The following is a 25,876-nucleotide window of genomic DNA, read 5'->3' on the forward strand; positions in this document are numbered from 1 at the left end:
GTGTCTCTTTTTTACGCCTATTAGTCAATGAACGCATACATCGGCTCTGACTAACAAGCAAATTATAGCTGATATCGTTAGGTTATTATCACAACCCTGGTTCCCTGAAATAGAAATGTATCCATTACCTAATGGATATTAACTATAAGACCCGAAATCTGAATGAATACATAACAAAGCTGCTCACAGAGCCTGTGGCACAGTAATGTCCCCCCCCCCCCCCCCAGGACATAAATAAACTGCACGCACAGATCGCATCGTCATTTTTCCTTCAAGCCTGCTGCAATCATGGATGCAGCAACCTTGAAGGTTAATTGTTATATTTCTATTTCAGGGAACCAGAGTTATGATAAAAACCTTTCAAGTACAAAATGTAACCATTACTCAATACCCAAGCCTTTGCATGGGCAACATTGCTGCACAACCGGAATGTTATAAGGCTAAGCCGAGGTTGCCTCGTGTGTTACCATTCAGGACCCCAGTAACAAGTAACTAGGGCTACAAAATTGAGGGTGAAACTCACTTCTATGCCTGTGTTGTAAGGGTTGACTCGGAAGCCGCCCTTAACACTCTAGTTCCAAAGCCAGGGTTTTGAGGATCAACAGCCTGCTTGTAGAACCCAGTGAAGGATGGGGAGTAGCCCACACTTCTGTATTGCAAATGTCCTTGACAGATGCACCCTGGAATAAAGCCCACAAAGTTGCCATGCCCCTGAAGGAATGGGCAGTGAGCTTTCTGGAGGGGGCAAGTTGGCCAGCTCATAGGCAGTCCTGACTGTGTCTGCTATCCATTTGGACAACCTCTGCTTAGACAGGGCTTGACCACAGAGCAGACAAAACATTGTTCGGACTGCCTCCAACTTTTCGTCCCGTCAGCGTAGTACACCAGAGTGTATGGAGCTGCAGCTCCCTGTCAGACTGTAAGGAGGTGGAAGGAAGCCTCCATTTCCACAGAATGGTTGACATGGAATGCCGATAGCCTTCAGCAAAAGGCAGGATTGTACGTAGCGTAACCCTTGTCCTGGCCTATGTAAAAATTAAACAGGGTCTCGCAAAGCAGAAAGCCTGCATCTCGCTCACCTGCTTTGAGAAGGTGATAGCGAGCAAGAAAGCCGCTTTGAAAGATAATATTTCAGCTCAGCTGAATGCAAGGGCTCAAATGGAGACTTCATGAGTGCTTCAAGCACGTTAAGCCTCCAGCGAGGAACAATATCCTTCATAGGCGACCGAAGACACCAAGCAGCCCAGTGGGATTCCATTAGACAATCTTTAGACTGTATAGAGGAAGAGGGGTCTGTCGAGGCACTCACAAGATTTTTGTGAGAAACTACAGTGCTTGTCTATCACAGCACCTCAGATTACTGGTCAGTTTTTTTTTTTTTAAATACAGAATTATAATTTGACTTAGGACGTCCTTCAGTTTTATTTTTAAACACAGTAAATTCTGAGCTAATTGGTCCCAAAATTAACTGGATATTGGTGGCTGCTTAATCAAAGTGCTGCTGTCACATGGATTTTACATCTGATCGTTTTTGCCTTTAATTCAGAAAATATTTTACTTATGGGGATTATGTGTACCCACCATTACATAGTATTAAATGCACAGTTTATTAGTATCTACATTTTCAGGAATATTTCATTTCTTACCTATTTATTGCCCTGTTTTATGCATGCTGTTGTTTCTAGAAATTCAGTTTTTAGCCTTAAAATGATGGTCTGTTTGGATAATTCCATATATCATTATTTCATTAAAACACCCCAAGTCAATTATTTATATATTTTTGTTTAATTGAGCAAGAATTTACTGGATCCAAAAATTGTATTTTATTTGCTGGTTTTGCTTTAAAATATGGAGGTTTTGAGGGGAGAGCACAGATTAGTAAGAGGGCAATACTATAGCTGAGCATTTTAAAAAAGTACTAGAGTGAAGTCTGATAACCTTGAAATTAAAAAGAACCTACAGATCAATGTTAGTTAGTTGTTTTTTTTTTGTTTGTTTTTTTTGCATCCTTTTGTCCGTTACATGTCTTCTAAGGGTTTGGTTCTAAAACTTTCCAACCCTGTGCTTTTAAAAAAAGGGCCTGGCACGATCTGCCGTTGAAAAGTTATACATTCTTAACCAGCCGACCAAATCAAACTAGACAGCAGCAGAATGCAATGCCCAGATGCAGGTAAGGAGGCCATTAAGGAAGTCCTAGGAAGTCCTAGGAGAAAATCGGTCAAAAGCGTGTTTTTTTTTCCATTTCCAAACAAAACCTATCCTAACGTATTTTAAGATGACTGTGAACAAGACAGTAATCAATCAAGTAGCCGTATATCTAAACGTTTTAATGAAACCATTATGTAACAAGATGAATCAATGATTAACTCGATTTAGTTATTTTGAAACTTATTAATAGCTTCAAATGTGTCACAAAAACGTATGAATCATAGGTTTCAATTGGATTTCTAATACGAAAACGTTTCTATTAAAAAATAAAAAAAAACGTCTGCATCAAAATTTAGCCACAGTGCAAATGCATTCAATACAACTCATGCGGCAAAAAAACATTCTATGAACACACGTAACAAATTAATATCCAAAAAAAGCATGTATTTAAAAAAAAAAAAAAAAAACTGACATTTTTCTATCCATTGATTACATCTGCCAATGCCTGCAGAGCATCACATAACCTTAACATTAACAACACTAATCTATTTCCAGAGCGCTCGCTCTGCGTCCCGCCTCCAGATAATCTTTTGGCTCTGATTTGCGGATTTGTGTTTTGAGTGACAGTCCGTCAATACTACCTTGCTACGGTTTATTTTTCGAATCCTAGTAGATTAGACGGTGCCTTTAAATTTAATTCAAGCAATGGATGCATAAAAAGAAGAAAAAAAGAACAACTGCGAGATACTAATATTTTATTTTATGTAAATACATCAGTCCTGTAGCCCATGTATTTAACAATTACTTAACCAGGAAAAAATTCAAATTCAAATTCAAATTCAAAAAATGCTTTATTGGCATGACGAGAGCGCTCAGGTATTGCCAAAGCTTTTACTTATCTCACTTATCGAGGTCAGCCTAGTTCTACGCGTTATCTTTGAAGCAAACTGAAAAGGAAACATTGCATCATTTGCGCTCTATCAACTTCTCATGACTGTGATTAGCTTCTTAACAGACTTGTTTCCTTAACTGCATTTGCAAACCTCGCTCTGCTCGATTGGCCGGTACTTGGTGGTAAGAGGTCAGTGTGTGTGTGTGCAGTTTTCTTTTTCCCCATTGATGTGAACTGAGCGGCAAGCCATTGGCCAGTGCTGTGTACCACTGTCAGAAAGGGGGCTGGTCCAGTCCAAAGAACGCTGATAGAAAAAGTCCAGACCTATGGTGTGCACCAGTGGGATTAACAAACAAATCCTGTTTTTATTTAACAACTGCTTATAGTAATGGGGTTGGGAGGCTGAAACAGTAAGTGTAGTGTTATTATTCATAATTTACGAGAGAGAGAGAGAGCAAGAGAGAGAGAGAGAGAGAGAGAGAGAGAGAGAGAGAGAGAGAGAGAGAGAGAGAGAGAGAGAGAGAGAGAGAGAGAGAGAGAGAGAGAGAGAGAGAGAGAGAGAGAGAGAGAGAGAGAGAGAGAGAGAGAGAGAGAGAGAGAGAGAGAGAGAGAGAGCCCAGCTGTCAAACAGGGAAACGGTCAATGTGGAAAAGACAAAGAACATGGCGAGAGATACCGGGTTTATTCAAGCCAAATTAAAATATGAACGCATAGTATAAAGAGCCTCCTTAAAAAACAATCGGCACTTTTACTGGAGACATAAGTTTAGGAGTACGTACCGCAGGGGTCAAATGATTTACCCTTCACTTGTGTTCAGTAACATTCTGGTGAGTATAACTTTAAAGAAAACTCGTTTTTATAATTCGTTACCCATTCATTTTAAATATGCTTCCTTATCATCTGGTAATGCATAGCTTTAACGCTCGACTGTTATATAAATGGTACCGGTATAATTAGTCTGTAATTGCTTGGATGTGTCAAATTGTATCTCTTCTTCACAGCTGGAGTTTTTTTTCTGGCAAAACTTGTAGTTGTACTTGAGAGAAACACAGGAGTACTGTAACGTTACTGTAGGTAAAAAGTACAGTACAGTACTGGATAATTATACGCATTGTTCAATGGGCAGGGAATGACATTATAAATATACTTCGCGTATTTAGCGCATTAATCGCGATGTAAAAATGTTGGTTTTAAAGATCTGGATAATGTGCATTGTTTGACAGCTGTTACATTCAAAGTTGATCACGTTTTACCAAAGTGAACGGAGAGCCTAATCACCCTAAATATTCTTAAAGTAAACGAAGCAAGTTATTTCTAAAACAAATTCTACTACATATTCATAACACAGAATTACAAGACAATTAATTCGTTTTGAGCCACTGTGACACAGATAACCTATATTTGTAATTTGTAAAAATAATAATTCACTTATTGTATGTGCATTACAATCACTTTGATAACTCGTTGATACCAACTGGTCAATGGTTTGGTACAATATGATGCATATAAAAAAAGGGGGCATGTCTAGGTGTTGTGAAAAAAAACAACAATTTGTCAGTTTTTCTTGCGTTGTTCATTGACAGATGACAGCTGGCCTAAATATGTTAATATAATAAATAAGTGTTTAAATTGTCCCCAAGTCCTCATTTGGACGACGACATTAAGACAAAGGTCCTAATCTAAGGATAATTATGTGTATTTACTTTTAAAGAGAACATCTAGTTTATTTTATTTCTCCAACATATCAGAAAATTATTTTTTTTTAAAATTATTATTACTAATATTATTATTTATTAAAAAGGATATGTGTGTGTCTTGGTCATAGAAGACTTGAAATTATGGCATTGACATTCAAGCTAAATGTTTCACATAATAGCAGAGATAGAAGCAGCAACATTTTTTATGCTGACTGTTTGAGGTTTTTTCTCATTGTTGTATACAATAGTTTTTTTCAGGGTGCATCACATCCGAATTTGTCTCTAAACGCATAAGTTAATAAATGCTATACTGAGTTTATGTTTTTAAATATATTTATGAGTTTTTTAGGGCCATATCCCCAAATTATTAACTTGTGAGTTATTTATAGAATTTTATGTTGAAAGTATGCTTTTATTAGAAAATAAAGTTTGACATTCCTGAAACTGTTCTAGACTGCTGTCCTGTGGCATTGAAGAAGCCAACAAATTACTCACAGAGTTCAAATTTTGTGAAAAAGCGTGCAGACTCACTAAATGTGTTCCATTTTCTTAAATGCCAACTAGTTATCTTAAACTGTTTTTTTTTTGGGGGGGGGGGAGGGGAGGGGGGTGCTGTGGAAATACTGTTACATTTAGTTGACCTTTGAAAGTTAGTCCTGTACTAAAGTCACAGTTTTTTTTTCTTTAGAGCGTGCTCAGCATATCATTTAAAGTACTGCATGCAAGCCTTTCCTTTAGAACAAGCTGAAAGGTTGTGTCTCCTCTAATTTGCGCCCCAGGATAGTTCCTTGTTGTATAGTATTTGAATGGAAATGCTTTTCTTCCACTAGTTCGGTTATGCAGGTGTGTTTATCAGATAAGGAATGGAAACACATGTGACTAATTTGCGTTGTATTTTTCCAATCTAAATTGTAATGGGGACAAGAAAGGACAGAGTTCTGAAGGTTATTATGAGCTACTCAGTAACCAGTTTTGACTGCTCTGCTGTTGACTGCATAATTTAATACTAACCTTCAACACAACCTACCTGGACAGCTAATATTATTAAACTTAAGTCAAACTTCATAATAATGAAAAGGGTGTGTGTGTGTGTATATATATATATATATATATATATATATATATATATATATATATATGGGTATAATGGGACACTCTGCTACCTTTATATCTCACATTCCGCACCTAGTCTACATACCTTCTTACATTCATATATATGTATATAGATTTTTGATACTAAAGGCCAGTTTTGCTATCAAAAAATGTGTCATCCACAAAAAAATAAAAAAACCACACCAAGTTACATTTAAAACTAATAGTTTGACTTGGATGAATTATTATTGATTTTACTATTTTGGGGTTGTGATGAATTCAAACAGTTGGTGCTGGTGTCAAATTGTAACCAGTGCCATTATTATCCTATACTTTCAAGTCAAGACTAAAAACGCTTTTTTTATATAAAATTGATTTCATAGTGGGTTTTAATGTGACTTTAAAACGGCTGCTTTTGTATTATTATGTGTATACTGTTATTTAAGTGGTCTGATTGTAGCAGTTGTATGTGTGACTTGCTATACAAATGTATTGTGGTCTGTTCTTTTACATTGCTTTGTGATACTGCTGTGTAAGTCACATTGATGAGAACATACAACTTCCTTTCTAAAGATCATCGTCTAACCTAGTTATAGATCAGCAGCATATATTTAGACCACAAAACTACAGTGGCTATTTATTTAGTCAGATTTTTTAGATAGCATAATCATTTGGCATAAATGTGGGACCTATTAGTGAACTCTTTAGTTTCCCATAAGAAAATGTAATAAAGCATAAGAAGGCAGGGTAAACTATGCTAAATGCATAGTACAACCATGGGAAAAATGCAAAACTCATGCAAATGTACTGTGGTAAACTTTTATAAGGAAAGACGGATTGAACAGAAGAAGTTTTGGGGTGCACTTGCCTATGATTTGCACTGTTGGAAATGATACTGTACATCTCCAAAATGGTGATCAGACATAGGAGAGGATTTAATCAAAATGACTGATTTTTAACCCTATAACAATTATAAAGTCTCCCAAACAATTTCCTACAAATAAGGGTAATATATTTTCTGCAAATTGTAGTAAATAATTATACGTCATATGAAAAAAATGCTAGTTATCCTCCACAGGATGTAGGCTATAGACATTCTGACAGGAACATTCTAGAAGTGCCTGTCTGCATGTTTTTCATACTCCTGTCATAAAATATTTTTGATACATTCCTTATCAAAAGGTTATCGCAGGTTATTGAGGCTATTGGAATCTAGGCTATATTGAATACGGTACTATAAATGTAGATTGTCATGGTGATATACTTACAGAGACAACTGATTGATTGGTGGTGCTAATGAAGGCTTTATATTTTACATTTAAATGTAGGATTTAAAGAATCTAGGGCTTGCAGTCTTGTAAAATTGTCAACAAGAGAATGTGAACAATACATTTCTCAGCTCTACTGTAAGTCCACGATCCACCCCTAAACGAAATGCATTGAAGAAGCTGTCTTTCCGTTATAGAGTTTAAACTGATTAAGATTTAAACTTTTATACTATCTGTGTTTTTGAAAAATGTAATTTTGTTACCTGCTTTATATTTTATTATGTACATTTTGTACAATTCTCTATCGTGGCTTCAGCTTAGATCAATATTTACATGGCTTGCTAACTAATGTCCATTTTCAACCACAGTAAATACTTCTTAAAAGACCCCTAAAGGCTGTATTTCAAATTTATGTATTGATGCTGGGATGTATTGAAAGAGCTATAAGCTACTGTAGTACAGAACCACTACTGTACTGTAAATTAACTCTCTCATCTATGTTGGTCTGAGTGAAAGTATCTCCTAGTTTGAACTTTTCTTCACATTTGCTATGTCCAGCTTTACTGAATCTTTGGGACATAAGTTCATATTTTGTGTGAATTGGCCAATCTATCAAGCTTAGAGACCAGCATGGCCTGCTCTATAGATTTGTAAAGATGTTTAAAATAAAACTGATTTAAAAAATAACATGTTAAATAAGGGAACTGTAGTTAATAAAAACTAAGAAAATTAATATTAGTTTAGTGTATGCCTTTAAGTTCATAAAACTGTGAAACAACTGATTTAATATGCATTGTTTGTCATAGATGACAGTTTTACTGTTCAAGTGTAAAGGTCCTGAATTTCATAGCTTTTGACAACTTTATTGGACAGTTCATAAAACAAAGAGAACTGAACTCATGTGAGAGAACTTTAAAGTGGGCAGATGGGGAACTGGAATAATGTGTTTGAAAATGAGCTCAGTTTATGATAAATATTGAATAAAAAGCTCCAGCTGTAATATTCACATTATAAAACGTATAAAAGTATAAAACGTAGTTGCCAATGCTTTGTTTAGCTCCAATCTTTTAAACATTGTGTGCATTTCATGCATGACCTCTAGTTCTTTAACTGTAGTTTTGCTTTTAAGAAGTAGTATAAACATGTTGTTTTGGATCAGACTGGGTCTTGATAAAGCAGGTACTAACAGGAACATTGTTTTGTGTTGTAGAGAGAGATGACCTTGCTGTGACTCACTCTGGTTTGAGCTACCTGAGCTCATTACGGTGTCCTGCTGATGTACCATAAAAACAAAGGTAAAAGCTCTGTGCAGTGTACGCAATTTAGTATATAGTTTTTTTCTTTAATTATTTTTTCATTACATTTTATTATTATAATTATTTGCTTGTTTAAAAAGCTATATGCCACTATACCAGGTAAAAAATATATACGTTTAGAAAAGTAATCTTAGTTAGGAGTCATAAATATGTAAAGCCAGGTCCTCCACACCTGGGCGATCAGTTGCGCAACCCAATTGCTCCCGAAATCGCGCAAGGTCGTAATGTGTCGAATAATTAACGAGGAAGAGTTGGCTGCTTTTATTTTTTCAACTGTTGTTATTTTAAATGCTAAATTCCCAAAAGAAAAAGCAAAGCCACGTAAAAGCTGGACGAAACCGTTTAATTTTACAATTTAAAATGAGCTCATCTTTATGACAGGATGTGCAAGTCGTGCAGTCAGCATTATAAGAACCAATCAGAGTTTGCTAGTTTTCACGTGATCGCCTATGTCAGCAGAAGTAGCCCAGGAGGTTGCGAGTGTATGAAAGAGTGTTGATAGTTTTCTGGGGTTTCAAACAAAAAATACAATTCTGTTTTTTTTACTTTAAAACTAAATAAACAAGCCTGCTGTATAATTTGAAACTTGTCTTACATTTCAACAGAATGCGTACTAACAGAATTTTTTTTTTCGTAACGTCTTTTCAATTCACTGGTGCAAGTCGTTCTTTTGAATCTTGACAAAGTCCATCATAGTCTTTTGTTTCAGATAGTCAAGTATGTTTGCTGGGTTTCACTAAGTAACTGCCTCAAGAGAACTAATTTTACAGTATCCTTCTGCTGTTCATACCAAGACATGAATCTGTAGCGCTGCAGTCTGGCGACGACTCCGCAGTTTAGATTGACGCATGCGTCTTTGTGTGTGTGTGTATTATTATTTATTTCTTAGCAGACGCCCTTATCCAGGGCAACTTACAATTGTTACAAGATATCACATTATACACATTGTTTCACATTATACAGATATCACATTATTATTTTACATACAATTCCCCATTTATACAGTTGGGTTTTTACTGGAGCAATCTAGGTAAAGTACCTTGCTCAAGGATACAAGAGCAGTGTCCCCCACTGGGGATTGAACTCACAACCCTGCGGTCGAGTCCAGAGCCCTAACCACTGCTCCACACTGCTGCCCACCGTGTGTATATGTACGGGAAGAAAATCTGGAACTGGTACCCACCGTGAAAAATACCCAGATATCTGGATCTTTTTTGGGTAAAAAAAAACCAAAAAAAAAAAATGAAATGTTTATGTTTTAAGTGCATGATGCATATTTAAATAATAGTATGTAAACAAACATTTAGTCCGTTCAGATCTGTAGACTTGTGTAACCTTTTTCAGTACTGGAAACATCATCATCATCATCATCATAATAATAAATCAGTTTAAATACAGTTATTAATGTTAAATGCGCTTCATGCTGCATGATTCTTTGCGACTTATATTGGTCATATTCCGCTGCTGTTGTTGTTAACATGGCTGTTATGTTCAGTTTTAAAACTAACAGTAGTACAGCACCGCTGTTGTGGACTGTTTCAATAGCTACTGTAAATTGAGCCAGCTGGGTTTTGACGGCAGGCGCAAAAGAGACATGTGCGTCTGTTTGCTTAATGATCATCACTAAATCTGTCTTGTGAATACATAACATTGGCATCCAAGCAAAACATTGGGCGGAATTTCTTTACCAAGCAGGAGAAAATGGAATTTGCAAACTCTGCTAAGTAAATGTTTCATTCAAAGGAGGTAGCAAACTTACTTAATGTGGTACACATTATTTTATTTATTTGCTTATTTATTTATTTTATATACTTATTTTATCTTTTTGGTAAGAAACTATATCTGCGCAATAACTGTAGATAAAGCATTCCGTATTGGAAGACACGTGGTTATTATTAATGGATCACAGAGTTAACACTGATATAAACCAACAGGACGTTGTTATGTTATTTTGTTTCCAATTTAGTTACTGAGAATACTCGCTGCAGTTATTATGAGGTATGACACAGGCCCGGTTTTTGGGATGGAACCGTACAACAGTCTCGCGTTTTGATTGGTCCATGTGTGTCACGTGAATATGTCGTCACACGAGTGGAAAAGCTTGCAGGCATTTTTAACATTGTAATCAGAGGGAGAGAGATTGCTTTGGCAACACTTGCTATTGTAAGTCATGCCAATAAAGCACCATTGAATTGAATTGAATTGAATTGAGAGAGATCTGCTTTCCACAACCTTACCATTAAAATATAACGTGGCTTACGCTGTACTGATATAACAAACTATGGGTAATTACTTTATATGAATTATCATGTTATGCACGAATGTAAGAATTGGCTTTCTGTAATGGCGTACTTTTTAGCATATATCTATAATCGTTTACGCGATATATTTTAATATCAAATATATGTCTTCCACACTATTACAGTTTTGTTAGAGGATGTATTAGTTTAGATTTAATGAATTCACAGTTGTACATATAGACTGCCCACGTTTTCATTCACGTCCCAAATTCTGGGCCGTTTTGGTTTTTAGATAACGTCCCAAATTCTGGGCCGATTTGGTTTGCAGATAACGTCTCAAATTCTGGGCCGCTTTGGTTTTTAGATAACGTACCAAATTCTGGGCCGCTCTGATAACATCCCAATTTCTGTGCAGCTGTGGTTTTTAGATAACGTCCCAAATTCTGCATTTTCGAATTCAGGCCAGTTTTTGAGATATTCTGCTTAGCTGACAGCCGAGTTTCTAAGTCATGAAGGCATAGTTTACCATAAACTGGACCGTTCATTCATTTAAGAGTAACCCTTAGTACATGAATCAAAGTTAATGTATTTTTTACTCTCCCAGAAAACATTTAGGAACATGGTATACCAAAAAAAAAAAAAAAGACATCTCATTTGCTTATGTAATGTCCATCAATATATAGTGAGGCGTAGGGGGTTATCAGAACTTCTGGGTTTAAGAGACCAGTGCTCTTCAACAACTTCAAATAAATCCTATTGTATTGTATTAGTTAACATTTCCCTTATCTATTCCTGATAGTTTATACTGTAGGTCAGGGGTTTTCAACATTTTTTTGAAGCTGTACCCCTTCTATCTGGAGGTTTCAGCTCGAGTACCCCTTTACATATCGCTCAACTGAACGGTACCTCAGTTACAATAAAATGGAGAATAATCTGATGAACCCCCACCTCCTGTTTATTTAATAAATTTGGGTGACAAACTGCTGGTTTAGGACAGAACAACAAACAGTAGGCTTAATTCTTAAAACTTTTACCTACAAGTATTTGGATGCACAGAATTAAAAAGACAAGTATTGGGTTAGGAGCACACCTATTTTTTTGTAACTTTGACAGCCTTTTTTAAATTTTGACAGCCTTTTGTAAAAGTGAAGGCCTTTTGATACCCAGCATACACTGCAATACCCAGCAAAGTTATACACTGATATTCTGATAGCAAAGCAATTCAAATGAAGTTTGTAATTGGTTGTGTTCCTCAAATACACAATAAAAAGTGATATTTATAGGGTATACAGTTATACAGTGATACAGTGGTTTCGGACATCTAAGAACAGGTACTGCGAGCATCTGGATTCATACCCAGAGGTACTCTGTAGCCTCTTGGGACATTCACAGCTTGTTTGACACCCTCTTGTAGTTGCCCGTTTCTGCATATAACGCAAAATGCTGTTTGTCAATCTCTCTTTTTTCTTATAAATCAGTCTTTGCAAGAATCATTCCAAAAACACTTGAATCAGTTAGGGACTACCAGTCTGACACTACAGGCCTTTTTCTGTCCAAAAAGAACCTGCAACAGGTTGGGCAGCAGTGTGGAGTAGTGGTTAGGGCTCTGGACTCTTGATCAGAGGGTCGTGGGTTCAATCCCAGGTTGGGGACACTACTGATGTACCCTTGAGCAACGTGCTTTACCTAGATTGCTCCAGTAAAAACCCAACTGTATAAATGGGTAATTGTATGTAAAATAATAATGTGATCTCTGTATAATGTGAAACCATGTGTATAATGTGATATCTTGTAACAATTGTAAATTGCCCTGGATTAGGGCGTCTGCTAAGAAATAAATAATAATAATATATTGATGGACGTTACATAAGAAAATGAGATGTCCTTTTTCGGAATACCATGTTCCTTCCCAAAAATGTGTTTTAATATTAGCCTTTAATAAAGGAAAACGACTGAATGGGCTGAATTCGAAAATGCAAAGCGGCCCAGAATTTGGGACGTTATCTAAAAACCAAAGTGGCCCAGAATTTGGGACGTTATCTAAAAACCAAAGCGGCCCAGAATTTGGGACGTTATCTAAAAACCAAAGCGGCCCAGAATTTGGGACGTTATCTAAAAACCAAAGGGGCCCAGAATTTGGGATGTTATCTGCAAACCAAATCGGCCCAGAATTTGGGACATTATCTGAAAAGCAAAGCGGCCCAGAATTTGCGACGTAAATGAAAACAGGGGCAGTCTATATGTAAAACTGTGATTACATTAGAGATAAACTAATGTAACAAAACTGCAATAGTGTATACATTTTATATTAAAATATATCGCAAAAACGATTATAGATATATGCTACTTGAAAGAAAAAAGTACACCACCACAGAAAGCCAATTCTTACATTCGTGCATAACATGATAATTTATATAAAGTAATTCCTCATAGTTTGTTATATCAGTACAGTGTAATACCACATTATATTTTAATGGTAAGGTTGTGGAAAGCAGATCACTCTCTCCCTCTGATTACAATGTTAAAAATGCCTGCAAGCTTTTCCACTCGTGTGATGACATATTCATGTGACAGACATGGACCAATCAAAATGCGAGACTGTTATGCGGTTCCATCCCAAAAACCGGGCCTGTGTCATTCCTCGTTATTATTATTGAGGTGTACTTGCCGCTCGCTGTGTGTTATTGTTTTCTGTAAAACATTGATATCCTGTCAGTTAAGAAAAGGATTAATGCAAAGATTGTTTTAACGTTGTCATTATTACGCCGGCGAGAGACCCCGCTTACAACTGTATTGTCATATTTTATCATTTTCTTTAAATTCTCTAATTAATAAATCGAAACCTGGGTAGTAAAAAGAGACCCGGGTACCGTCGGGTAATTTAAAACCCGACAGGTACCTGGGCTTTCGTATATATATATACTGTAATTATACAAAATATTGCATGTTTTAATCCTACCATGACAGACATATATCAGACGTATATTTATATTCTTTGTAAAAAATAAATTTGATTTAGACAAGATGTGCTTTTACTGTATATGCAAGAAAGTATTTCACCTTTGATTGAAGCAGAACACCCCTCCCCCTTTTGCTTATAAGTGCTGTACGGTTGCCAAGTGTTAAGAATTCCAGGAATGCAGAACTGCACTGTTCTGAAAGTTTGCTTTGTTCTCTAGGTGACCTGACCCACTGAGAAAATATACTGGTCCCTGGGAATTTTAATAGCAGAAAGCCAGTAGTCTGTGAATTATATTGCCATAAAACTTTTTTCACCTGCTGACTACATGAGTAGGTTTACTGAGCAGAACATGTACAGACCTGACTGAAAAACTGACTAGGGAGTAAGGAGCGGGCTTCCGAAAAATGTAGCGTTATACGTGTCGCTACAAGTGTTTAAATAGTGTACGTGCAATTTTTCTTTTCATCGTTAACATCCTGACAACTTTTACACTTACAACTTTAAAGTCTGTTTCAAAGCTATTTTCAAAATGGGGTTTGAGATCTGTCCTTCAAATCACTGCAGGAGATGGATCGTTATATCTGCATTTAATCCTGTACTTCAGAATACTGTAATCTGCCAAGTGTTTAACCTGTAGTACTTTGTATTTAATCATATCCTGATGTAACTATCACTATTTAATCATATCCTGATGTAACTATCACTATTATCTGCTGTATTATTGAATTGTGGTTTGTCACACTTATACTTTGCTTGAACAAAAGTTATTGTATTTCTTGCTTTTATTGTATTACTTGTATTGTAACACTTGAAATGTATTTGCTTACGATTGTAAGTCGCCCTGGATAAGGGCGTCTGCTAAGAAATAAATAATAATAATAATAATAATAATAATAATAATAATATTGCTGTGTTACCTGTTTGATAATGTGGGCAATAATCCTACACTATCAGTGCACTAGAGCAGCCATTTTCAAAAGTGTAAAAGTTGTCAGGATGGTATCAATGAAAAGAGAAATTACAGGTACATTATTTAAACAGTTGTAGCAACATGTGAGGACGTGTAACACTATATTAAACACTATATTTTTTGTAACCCCGCTACTTACTATTTAATAAATTGTATGAATAACTGTATGTATTTTAATAATGTGTTATTTATGGTAAGACAAACACTGTTTAATCAACATGCCATGTTTTATTGAGACAACGCAGATATACTGAGTGGGTGTAAACATCTCCCAGGAGTTTAAAAAAGCGATAATAAGGTTATGTCAAAGCTTTCCAAAGTGGATGATACACCAAGGTACCAAAAGACTATATCATTTTGGCCCCAGAACCTGCTTTAAAAAATACTTTTCAAGAATCACAGTACAAGTAATAATACAATTAAGAGCAAGATAAATACAATGACTTTGGTTCTTGCAAGTACAAGTATGACAAAATACGATTCAATAACGGAGCAGATAACAGTGTCAGTGATAGTTACATCAGGATATGTGTGTTCATTTAATGTGGCCTGTTCTGTAGAATATAATACTACAGAATATATGTAGATGTGGCTGACAAAGGGCTTTAGGTCTACAACAACAGATTTACCACAGAAACCTTAATTAAGTTTATTGCATTTACAGTGTGTTACATTTAGCGAACCAGCATGTGTACCAATTATGTGAAATAATTTCAAATGTTCTTCTTTAAGAAAACCTAATGTGTATGAATAATGTCAGGCTTTTGTAAGTGAAGGCTGCTCCAGGCCACTGATAAACTGTTACTTTTAATTCTGGTTTCAGTTTTCAGTTGAGTTGTGTGTGTAAAATGCCTCCAAAAAGTGTACAGTAACAAATGCTTTACACTTTTTCCTTTTCAATATAACCTTCAAATTTGTTGGTTACCAGCATAACTACTACTGTTCTGTTTGCCTTTATTCAGTCACTACTCCTGCCCTAATTAAAACTGTATTTGCAGCTTTCTTAATTTACAACCTATTCAACGGCCTGTTTTGTTACAAGATGTACTAAGAACGTCTCAACGCTGCTCATATTGGGGGTGATGTAAGTATAGGCACAGTGCAAATAATTGCGGATGCAAAATTCAAATTGTATTACAGCCAGAAAATTATTTTGCACTGCACCCTATGTAAGCTTAAGAGCAATGCAAATTACTCAACACACACAAATAATGATCCGCAATTATGATAATGAGGGTCTCAGTGATCTGTCTATTTAGTGGCCGCACTTGCAGAGTTAGGAGTACAGAGAGCAGTAGTCCCTGTGTGACATTTGTGGAGCAAGAAAATACAAAGCAAAAAAAAAATGTCAGAGGAAGGGCAGGAAAGTCCTCTTGGCGCACGGAGGGAAAAAAAAAGAAAAGTTTTCTGAGAAGGAGTTGAGAGTCCTTACGGCTGAGGTCACTCAGCATGAAACAGAGTTATGCAAGTATCCTTAGGAAATGATATGTATTGGCCTGCCCTTTTCAGTATGACATCCAGAAATGTGCCTAGCACTGGAAAAGGTAGATTGGGCTATCCCTCCAGACATTCCAACTGTGGTCTGACATGAACGAGAGGCTAAGTAGTGCAGAGAACACAGCACTTTCACATGTGCAGGGATAGCTGTCCCTAGATTGACGTTGGGGTCTAGCTTACCCCTCAATTCAGCTATTAGGACTAGGATGACCTGCGGAGTGAGACTATAACACTTTAGCACTGCATCCTCCGGCATCCCAGACAAAGTGACCCTGGGATTGAATATGCAGGGTCTTCTTCGTCTTGCCCTTCTCCTCCGAATGTGTTCCTGCCTCCCCTCAAGAAGACTAGAGCCAAGTGTCGCTGCATCAGGAAGTATACCACTGCAGCCAATGACAGGTCTCTGCAGGTGTGTGCTTTTATACAGGTCTTAGTCACTCGCTTCTACAATGGTTTGCACCTTGTAAGAAGAGATGTAAAGTTTTTGGAGGGTCAGCAATTGCCTCAGTGCAAGGCGAAATCCTTACATAACATTATAATGTTTGTGCCCGCATAGTATCCAGATCCCACCAAATCCCAGGCTCTTTTCTTCATTTGAATGCATTTCAATATAATTTTAATGGATTAATGATGGCAAAGTGCAAATTTGATAGCAGGTACAGAACGACAGATGAACACCATACTTTACAGACGCTACATTTTTAACGACTGGTAAAATCAGACTTTACAGCTGCTAAACACGATTTACGGCAGCATTATGGGGGTTTTACACCTGCAAATCACTTTGTGTGTATCCTTACATCACCCCCATTCTGTGTACTGTCTTTTGAACAACAGGTTGTTTTGTCTTCTATCTCCAGGACTAAACAATTAAAAAAAAAAACACAATAATAAATTGATATTACCTTGTTGAGAGAAAAACAGCAAAATAAAAAAGGATAGACTGTGAGATTTAAAAAAAAAAAAAAAAAGTTTCAGCACCCACAGGTCATCACACACAGGGTTTTTGGCACAAGGAGGGTGCAGTCACACAGAGGAGTGAAGGAGACAGTGGTCTGACAGTGTGGGCATCTGTAAACATCCTCGACTGGAAGCTGTGATGTAGAAGATAGGGCTTTCAGTCGGATGCTTGCAGCTGCCAACTTCTGGATACCACTTCTCTCATATTAAAACCACTGAATGAGGCTGATCCAGAGAAGGGAGCTAATTCTGGACTTAACTACTCAAGGAACATCACCAGCCTCCTCGGGTTGAAAAGAAGAATGAAATCCTGTATGTAACGAAGCTTGCAGTAATATCAAACTTGGCAGACTAGACTAAGCCAAGAGAACGACTGGGACTGTAAGAGTTGAGCCACTGCATGCCGTTACTGCAGGTTGATGCATAGCTGTCAGGTGTACTTTGCCTGGGTGATGTGAATAGTCGCTTTAAGTTGGACAGACCAAGGGTCAGGAAGAAGCGTTTCACCGATTGCTCACTGTCATATTAGCAGGATTTCTACATGCTATACTGATTATGATTATATTTATAAATACAAGGGGCACAGTTCAGTATATTTGTGTAGTTATATAATTTGTATACTACGATGTTTTACCTAGTGTACAAAACTGCCCGTTATCGGGGCTTGAAACTCACACTAGCCCTGCGCTGAATCCTGGGTTTCAGAAATTCCCATATTTACTGAACTGTGTTTTAGTATTAGCCTTTAATAAAGAAAATGAAAGCTTTAATGAATTTTCATTTATCTATTTCTAGTTCAATGTAGTTTCTTCATTGTAATAAAGAAATACTTTTTTTTGCATTTAAATTTTATTTCTGTTTCTTCATTAAAACAAATATAAATACAAATAATGGGTAGAGTAAAAAAATGCATTAACTTTGATTCCTGTACTAGCGGCCCAGAACCCTGAGAACGAGCAGTCTATATGTCAAGCTGTGATTACATTACAGGTAAACTAATGAATTCTGTAACAAAACTGTAATAATGGGCAGGATATACAGTATATTTGCAATTTAAAGTAAATCATGCAAACGATTATAGATATAAGCTATTTGAAAGAAAAAAGTAGATCACCACAGAAAGACAATCTTACATTTGTGCATATTTATATAAAGTAATAGTCACGCAGAGTTTTTTTTTATATTAGTACAGCAAAATACCACATTATATTTTAATTGAAAGGTTCTTTTTCTCTCTCTCTCTCTCTTTCTCTCTCTCTCTCTCTCTCTCTCTCTCTCTTTCTCCGATCACAATGACTCCAAGCTTTCCCCAGTCGTGATGACGTCATATTCCAATGACAGACAAGGACCAATCAAAACACAAGACCGTTATGCAGTTCCATCCCAAAAACCAGGCCTGTGTCATACTTCGAGGTGAAAAATAAGTTCATACTGTTGGCCCACAACAGACTCAAAAATGCTTCAGACTGTTTTAAGATTAACAATAAAATCAATACAAATACCAGTTTTATCACAAAATCAAAGCAAAAGTGACTAATTCGTTTTTATAATGCGTACATTGGTAAATAAAAACGGTGGAAAAGGAGCAAAATACGAATATTCATTGCAAGACTCAAATGCAAGAAATACTGTTAATACAAAAAAAAACGACAAAAAACATGTATAAATACACTAAAAGGCAACCCTGTTAATATTAGAAAACAAGTTTGTATTTGGCTTACGTATTATTGTCATTACAAAAACTGTATGCATTACGTGTACTTTAAAATAAATTAAATTCAGTTTTCTTATCATTCATCCTGAGCCTCAGGGTCTCTTCATCACTGTTGAAAAACAAACTGGTAAGCTCGCTGTACAGCCGTGTGTGTGTATTTTTTACTGATGCATGAAGTTTATCTGCTGGCACGGTCCCATGGTGTGTTAACACTTCTTGATTCCCCATTTAAGTTCTTGTGGACTTGTTTGGTTTCTTTGGAAATTAATCTAAAAAAGGTGAATGTCAGTGTCTAGTGACAGGTTTTATAAATGCACACAGTTCTAAGAACCGCTAACATTAAGAACATAGAAAGCAGGCTTTTATTTAGTTGGCCTTCTGTTTGGTTTGTTGAAAATGTTAAAACATGTTAAAAATGTTAAAAAATCAGCACTTAGAATGTGCTGATTTTAGCAGTTAAAATGTCAGCCGTGGAACACTCGACCTGTCGTTTCTTTCAGCTTTGTATGTTGTTCAAGCTCCTGCGATTTATAAAGAGAAACATTCCTTTCAAGCAATTGCAGTTTAACCATAACTATGAGATGAGGCACACGCAGTTCCCCTAAGCGTAATCTTTATATGAGCACTGCTTGTAGTATTGAGCATGGCGGATTCAACAGTATTGACGGGTAAAGCATTTCTAAAATGAACAAATCACCTACGGTACATATGAAATATAAAAGACAGAACCTCTTTTGTTATAATATTTTCCATGACCATGACAATTGATTTGTTTGTAGAAGTAAAAATAAACTGTTAAAGTCATTGTTAATTATGAGTATTTGAGAGTTCCCACATATTATATCTCTTAAAGTTGAACACGTGCATTTATAAGATGGAGGAAAATGACTGAAACCACATTACCATTCAGTTTGCTAGACATTAACAAAACATGTTTCTTGCAATTTGGCTGTATGTTCGGGACAATATTTTCTATTAGTGTTATTTAATCAAAGTGAAAATATATATATATATATATATATATATATATATATATATATATATATATATATATATATATATATATATATATATATATATATATATATATATATATAGATTGTATAGCTTTGAGTGGAACAGTAAGGTTTCAACAGACTTATGAAATCTGTGTCTGAAATGAGATTCAAACCTCTCACCCACTCATACAGTGCTTGTGGCCTGTGGGGCTCTCTGAGGTACAGAGTGGGACTATCCCTCTGTGTCACAGAACATTCCTTCCTAGCTTTGTATTTAGTGCCCATTGTGATAATAGTGTCACCAATCTGCTTGTACTAAATGAGATTCAATAGCAGCTAATGGGATTATGGAGTTCATCGCTAGATAAGATTGCCGGGCTACGCACAATGGGTGAGATTTGCTTAGCTTTTCCCAACTTGTTTTTCTAAGCATATGAATAATAAAAACAAATAAGAATAATAATATTGGAAATCCACTGCACTTGAAATGAGTTAGAATGAGCTATCAGTTTTCTTGGTTTAATAAAATAATTGGTTAATTAAAAATAAATAATTAAAAATAAATGAAAATGCATCTGAGCTTCCTTCATAAGAAGCAGGAAGCTGTTGAACAGTTTGTCAAACCATACTGTGCAATCCAAGAACAGGAACCACATAGGAAATGAATGACATCATAACCCAAAACAAGACTGATATCCTGCAGAGCTGGAGTCACTGGTGTGCCACCCAATACAAGAGCCCTCAAGGACATCAGCTTTTAAGAGGTTGTCAGAGTGGCTTTCTTTGATCATTCCCCAAGGCCTCTTCAGCTATTTAAATCCAGCAGGGGATATTCTGCTGTCATTTTGTTACAGTATAGGCCCTAAAGTAACATTTTACATACTCCATATTTCCTAATTTTGTCCTTGATAAATAAAAGTAAAGAAATGTCTTAACCTACTCTATTCACATTATTGATTGGGAATTACTGAATGATTGCATGGATGCATGTACTGTATATTTTTATGTTCACCTGACCCCAACTAGTCCATAGGAAGCTAGTGATGTTATTTTTAAAACTTTCACAAGTTTTTGGTTTGTTCAGCTGTCCTGCACATACTGTAAGCACTGGAAAGGTCACCATTACAATGATTTGTGGAAGTCTGTTTGGTTTAGGGTTATTAGTCAAGCTCAAAAAAAGGTGAAAGTATAAGACATAAAATAAAATGAAATACTGGACTAATCGAACCACTCATAATGAAAACAAATCATAAACAAAAGTAAGCTGTTTAAAAAAAAAAAAAAAAAAAAAACTATTAAAATGGCATGTAAACTTAATTGCTTTTAAAAGTAGCCTAATAAAGCATTGTGTTAACACACTATCATTTTCGCTGGGGCTAAAATACCTTCTATTGTACTTCAATGTAGTGGTTCTGCGGCATACCAGACATGTCAAGTTGATGGAGAACATTGGCCCTCCCACATCATGAGTTAATTCACTGAAGTTGCATTACAGGGCAGTCCAGTAAATGTCAGTTTGCACTATACTTGCACTATAGTAGCGGAACGTGTGGCTTCAAGTGCTTCTGTAATGCTATTCGAAGAGCAAAGTTTTCTCCTCTCTAACACTTCAGGTGCTGGACTCTGGGGGAGAGCAAGCAGATTTACATTGGAAGTGTGAGGCGGCCTTCCAGGTTATATTCAGCCCTGAGACCTTCTGCCATACCTTCAGAGTCATACTCTGAAAAGGTTTTGTAGCAAAGTCTAACTAACTTTTTATGTACAATGATTTTTTGTTTTGTTTTGTTTTCCAAGTAGGCTATATCTCCTAGCTAAAAGGGAGTATTGTCAGCAAGCTCACTTTATTAGTCTTCTAAGGTTGTGTATTTCTTTGCTAAGTTTTGTTTTGTGTTGGCTCCCACGTATCAAGTATCAGGAGACACTATCCCAGACTATCACGTTAGTGCTGTGGCTGCTCTGCAAACAGAGAATGTGGACTGACTCAATGTCTCTGTTTGCTCAGGGGATTATTCCAGAGACTCCCTTCCAATAAAGGAAATGGTCTGGTGAATGTAAAAGCTCTCATTCAAGATCGTTCACATTCACAGGGGAAGCTACATCCTTGCGTAAATTGGTAGAAAGAGAGTTCATTTGTTCCTCACTGTAACAATGACACTTATCATTGGGAGATGGTTTCAGCTACTCCTAAAGGTACATTCTTGCTGAACATTGATACTTTAGAGGTTTATTGCATGTTTGATTGTTTTGAAGTATTGGATACAATTTTGACGGTGGACAATCTGTTTTTGCATTAAAAGATTTAATAACTTGGGAGTTTCTGTCAATTTATTTACTGGTGGGAGATCATGTATACAAAAATGACTGTCCACAACCTTCTGCTACATCATTACAGGTTTAAGATATTACTGTAAGCTTAATAATGTACTATTTAATTTTTTTGAGGTTAAAAAAAATGGACCAACATGGGCCTTTAATTTTAAAATGCATACATTTTCTGTTTTTACTGAAAGGATTATGACAGAATGCAATAAAAATACAAATGCACAACTTTTTTCTCTTTATTTTTATTTTTTACCTTTTCTTTTTTTTCCTTCTAGGGTATTTCAAGTTCAGGTTCTCCTGCTCATAACGTAGCATGACTTCAAAGAAAGCCCCTGCTGTGCTAATCAATGTTGATTTATCTTTCACTGGAAAATGCACCTTGCAGTCTTTCTTCACAGAAAGCTAGAACAGAGCAGCTTTATCCCAAAGAATGAGGAAAAAAGACATGTTGCTGACATGGCTCCCCATTTGAAGGCAGGCTTGTGAATACTATGAAGGAGCTGTTAACGTGCCAACACACTTCAAAGCTGCAGTGCAAGGCTGGGCTAGGGAAGGCAGTATGTGTTGAAATTCCTGTTTTTAATGTAGCTAGAAGGGGGCTTGAACAGAGAACCCATCAATAAGCCTCCTAATGCAATAGTCATGTTTTTTCTGTTTATATAAATTTTTAGATCGGAAAGTGTTTTGTGTATACAGTGGCGCAAAATATAGACAGTAAACCTTTCTTTTTAAATTTTAGTAACAATAGTTTTAATTTGTGTGTGAGTGATATATATATATATATATATATACACACACACACACACACTATCCTATTTGTGTTCTAATATCACTACTGTAATCTTGGACTAACGTAAGTTTAGTGCTAATCAGGATTTTTATGTGTAATACTAAATCTCAAACATTCTAATGGGATTTTTCAGAAATTGACAATTCCGAGTGACAGGCAGTGTAAACATCCTACACTTAGCTTTGGAAAGTGAAGAGGCTGGGAGGAGGGTGTTTATGCTGTTTGCCTTGGAAAAGCAGCGAATGAGGAAATGGACTGGTGCCGTTTTCATCATTTATCATCATTTAGTTTGTCTTTCATCATTTAGTTTGTATTCTGATTTTTTTTTGTCTCACATTTCCATCAGAGATTACTATAAAATAGCAAATAAGACCAATCATACAGCAGTTGTGAATATGTGCTTGTCTGCACTAAATCAAATCTAAAATGCATTAAATCGAATCTAAAGGTTTTCTAGAAGTCACTAAACATTGTAAGTTGTGGCAGATCAGAGTGACTGCAGAAAATGGGTGCAATGCAGCTCTGTCTTAGTGGGTTTCAATGTAACTTTATATTGCTGCATTATTATTATTATGAAGAAGAAGAAGAAGAAGAAGAAGAACATAAGAAAGTTTACAAATAAGAGGAGGCCCATCTTGCTTGTTAGTAGCTTATTGATCCCAGAATCTCATCAAGCAGCTTCTTGAAGGATCCCAGGGTGTCAGCTTCAACAACATTACTGGGGAGTTGGTTCCAGACCCTCACAATTCTCTGTGTAAAAAAGTACCTCCTATTTTCTGTTTTGGATGCCCCTTTATCTAATCTCCATTTGTGACACCTGGTCCTTGTTTCTTTTATTATTATTATTATTATTATTATTATTATTATTATTATTATTATTATTATTATTGAATTATTATTATTATTATTATTATGAGTGTGTGTAAGTATATTTCTGTATGTATATGTGTGTATATATTTTTATTATACTGTTTGAATATGTTATTTAGATGGCATGATTGTGGTAGATGAGTAATATGTTTTACAAATGTATTGTGGTTTTATTTATTTATTTTTTTACTATGTACTGTACAATGCTTTGAGAGACTTCTGTATAAAAAGCGCTATAAAAAATGCAGATAAATGATAGGCAGCTGTACAGTGTTTGGTGCCAAATCGTGAGGTTCCCAGTTTGTTTTCCAGTCACTTCTGTGCCATCAAATCTCGAAAGCCCGGTCATACACAACTATTGTGGTCTCAGTGGCCAAGAGATCCTTCAACCCAGAGTTTTAGTGAATGTATTAAATATCACTGACAGAAGGAAGGAGTAGTTAAAGACACTCCCTGCACAGTTTTGGACTTGGCTCTCTCTCCCCATAACGAAAGAGGAAACTTTAATCAGACACTCCCAGGCCCCCGGACAGGACGCTCCTCTCCCTGCCCTATTGAGACTGAGTTACACACTTGACCTTTCCACTTCATTGGCATCTCCTACTCTGGGACTTTTTCATTTCCTGTGTCCTAAAAAAGTATTTTGCTTGGCTTAATTGCAATCCTGTTTAATACAATTGTGGGGTATTTACAATGAGTTAACTCCTTTTTAACTTTACCCTAGGATGACTAATTAAATAGGTTCTTATACTAGAAAAGCGGTGTGCAGTTTTGGAGTAAAGTTATCTTTTAGTTGAAAGAAAGTTATTAGAAATTTGACAAACATTTGCTAATTCTTTGCAAAGCATGATTTAAAAACATTACGTACACTAGGTTTTGTCCTATTGAATTTACTCATTCTTTTTATACCTGTTTGAAAGAGATTTGGTTTCTCAACTCCACTCATTCCCTATCCACACTTGAGTGCTGTTTAAACCCGTGGCTCTATGAGGACTGAAAAACTAATGGGAGTTGTTCATGGGATACGGGCAATTATACAAATTGTTCCAGCCAAATTGTTATAATGCAAAGGCGTAGTTTTAACTTCACTTTCTCTTGACTTTGACAGAATTAGAAAAATGTGTTTTGTTTTTCTTTTAACAGATGTGGAGTTCTTTGGGCATTCTGGAGTGGCTCTTGGTTTTCAATCAAAAACACCCAGTGGAGTCCTTGTCATTATTTCCATTTATATACATGTGTAGGCATAGTTTAATAGTGTGTACTGTATTTATGTTCCTGTAGAACTGGTGCGTGTTTACAGTTTGATAGACACATTGTTCATACTTGAAAATAAAGGCATGTTAAAAGTTGGCTATAAACCTTTCTTCTGTATAAACCTGAGCAGAGATGATTAGACTTTGTGTCAGAGTGATGGGTTAATATGTACTATACAGCATGCTCCGTAGTACTAGACACATGTTATTTTGAAGCTAGTGCAAAGGCAAACCCGAACATCCAGTTCTGGGAGATGTCTGTCATCTTTTGATATGTGCAAGTTTCACATGGAGTTAAAATGGCAAGAAACAACTAGGAGTGTTAGCTTTAACGACTCCAAGTTCTACCAGAACCGTTTCGTACAACTTTTACAATGTTAACATTTCTCCTTGCCAAAAATGTAAGTAAACGTTGCTCTGGTAAAAACAAAAACTGGGCCCGGTTCAAAAGCAATGCAAACATCCCTTGTGTTGGACTTCCTTATAATATTTTAACAAACCCTTGAAATCCAGATGGATAGCTCGTTCGGAGAGGTGGCTCAGGACCTGTGAAAGAACGGGATAAGTGCTCTTTTCCGTGGGATTTCCGTTCTTCAAAACTCAATTAGTATTGCTGTCTGTTACTGTTGACCTTCCTTATAAAATACAAGGGTGTCCATAGAAGGGCTTTGGGTGCTGAGAAAGGAGCAATAAGGAATTCTGACATCACAGGCAGGGTTTGAGTGCATTCCATTTTTCTGTTTTAAGCTCTGTGTTAAAGATCGTCTTGTGTGTGTGTGTGTTTAGCAGCAATGCCATCTAGTGGTTTATACCTGTAAGTGAGATTTTAATGTTAATATTATTAGCCTTTTTTATATAGCTTTACAGCAGATATTTTTAGTAAGTGG

At 36.2% G+C, this 25,876-nt stretch overlaps 1 long non-coding RNA gene across 3 annotated transcripts; it reads left to right on the forward strand.

The window, feature by feature from the left end:
- The first annotated feature begins 3,289 nt into the window (after positions 1 to 3,289).
- Positions 3,290 to 25,086, forward strand: LOC117411525 (uncharacterized). 3 transcript variants are annotated; one of them, XR_009328839.1, is made up of 5 exons: positions 3,462 to 3,867; positions 8,308 to 8,392; positions 18,346 to 18,455; positions 21,368 to 21,944; positions 22,352 to 25,086. It is a non-coding gene; the product is annotated as an uncharacterized LOC117411525 (long non-coding RNA). The 3 variants fall into 3 exon arrangements; XR_004545806.3 differs by lacking the exons at positions 3,462 to 3,867; positions 21,368 to 21,944; positions 22,352 to 25,086 and adding an exon at positions 3,290 to 3,450 and having other exon boundaries at positions 18,346 to 18,839; XR_004545805.3 differs by lacking the exons at positions 21,368 to 21,944; positions 22,352 to 25,086 and having other exon boundaries at positions 3,545 to 3,867; positions 18,346 to 18,839.
- Positions 25,087 to 25,876: the final 790 nt, after the last annotated feature.

Source organism: Acipenser ruthenus, chromosome 6, assembly GCF_902713425.1.
Source record: "Acipenser ruthenus chromosome 6, fAciRut3.2 maternal haplotype, whole genome shotgun sequence".
In the NCBI taxonomy this organism is placed as follows: domain Eukaryota; kingdom Metazoa; phylum Chordata; class Actinopteri; order Acipenseriformes; family Acipenseridae; genus Acipenser; species Acipenser ruthenus.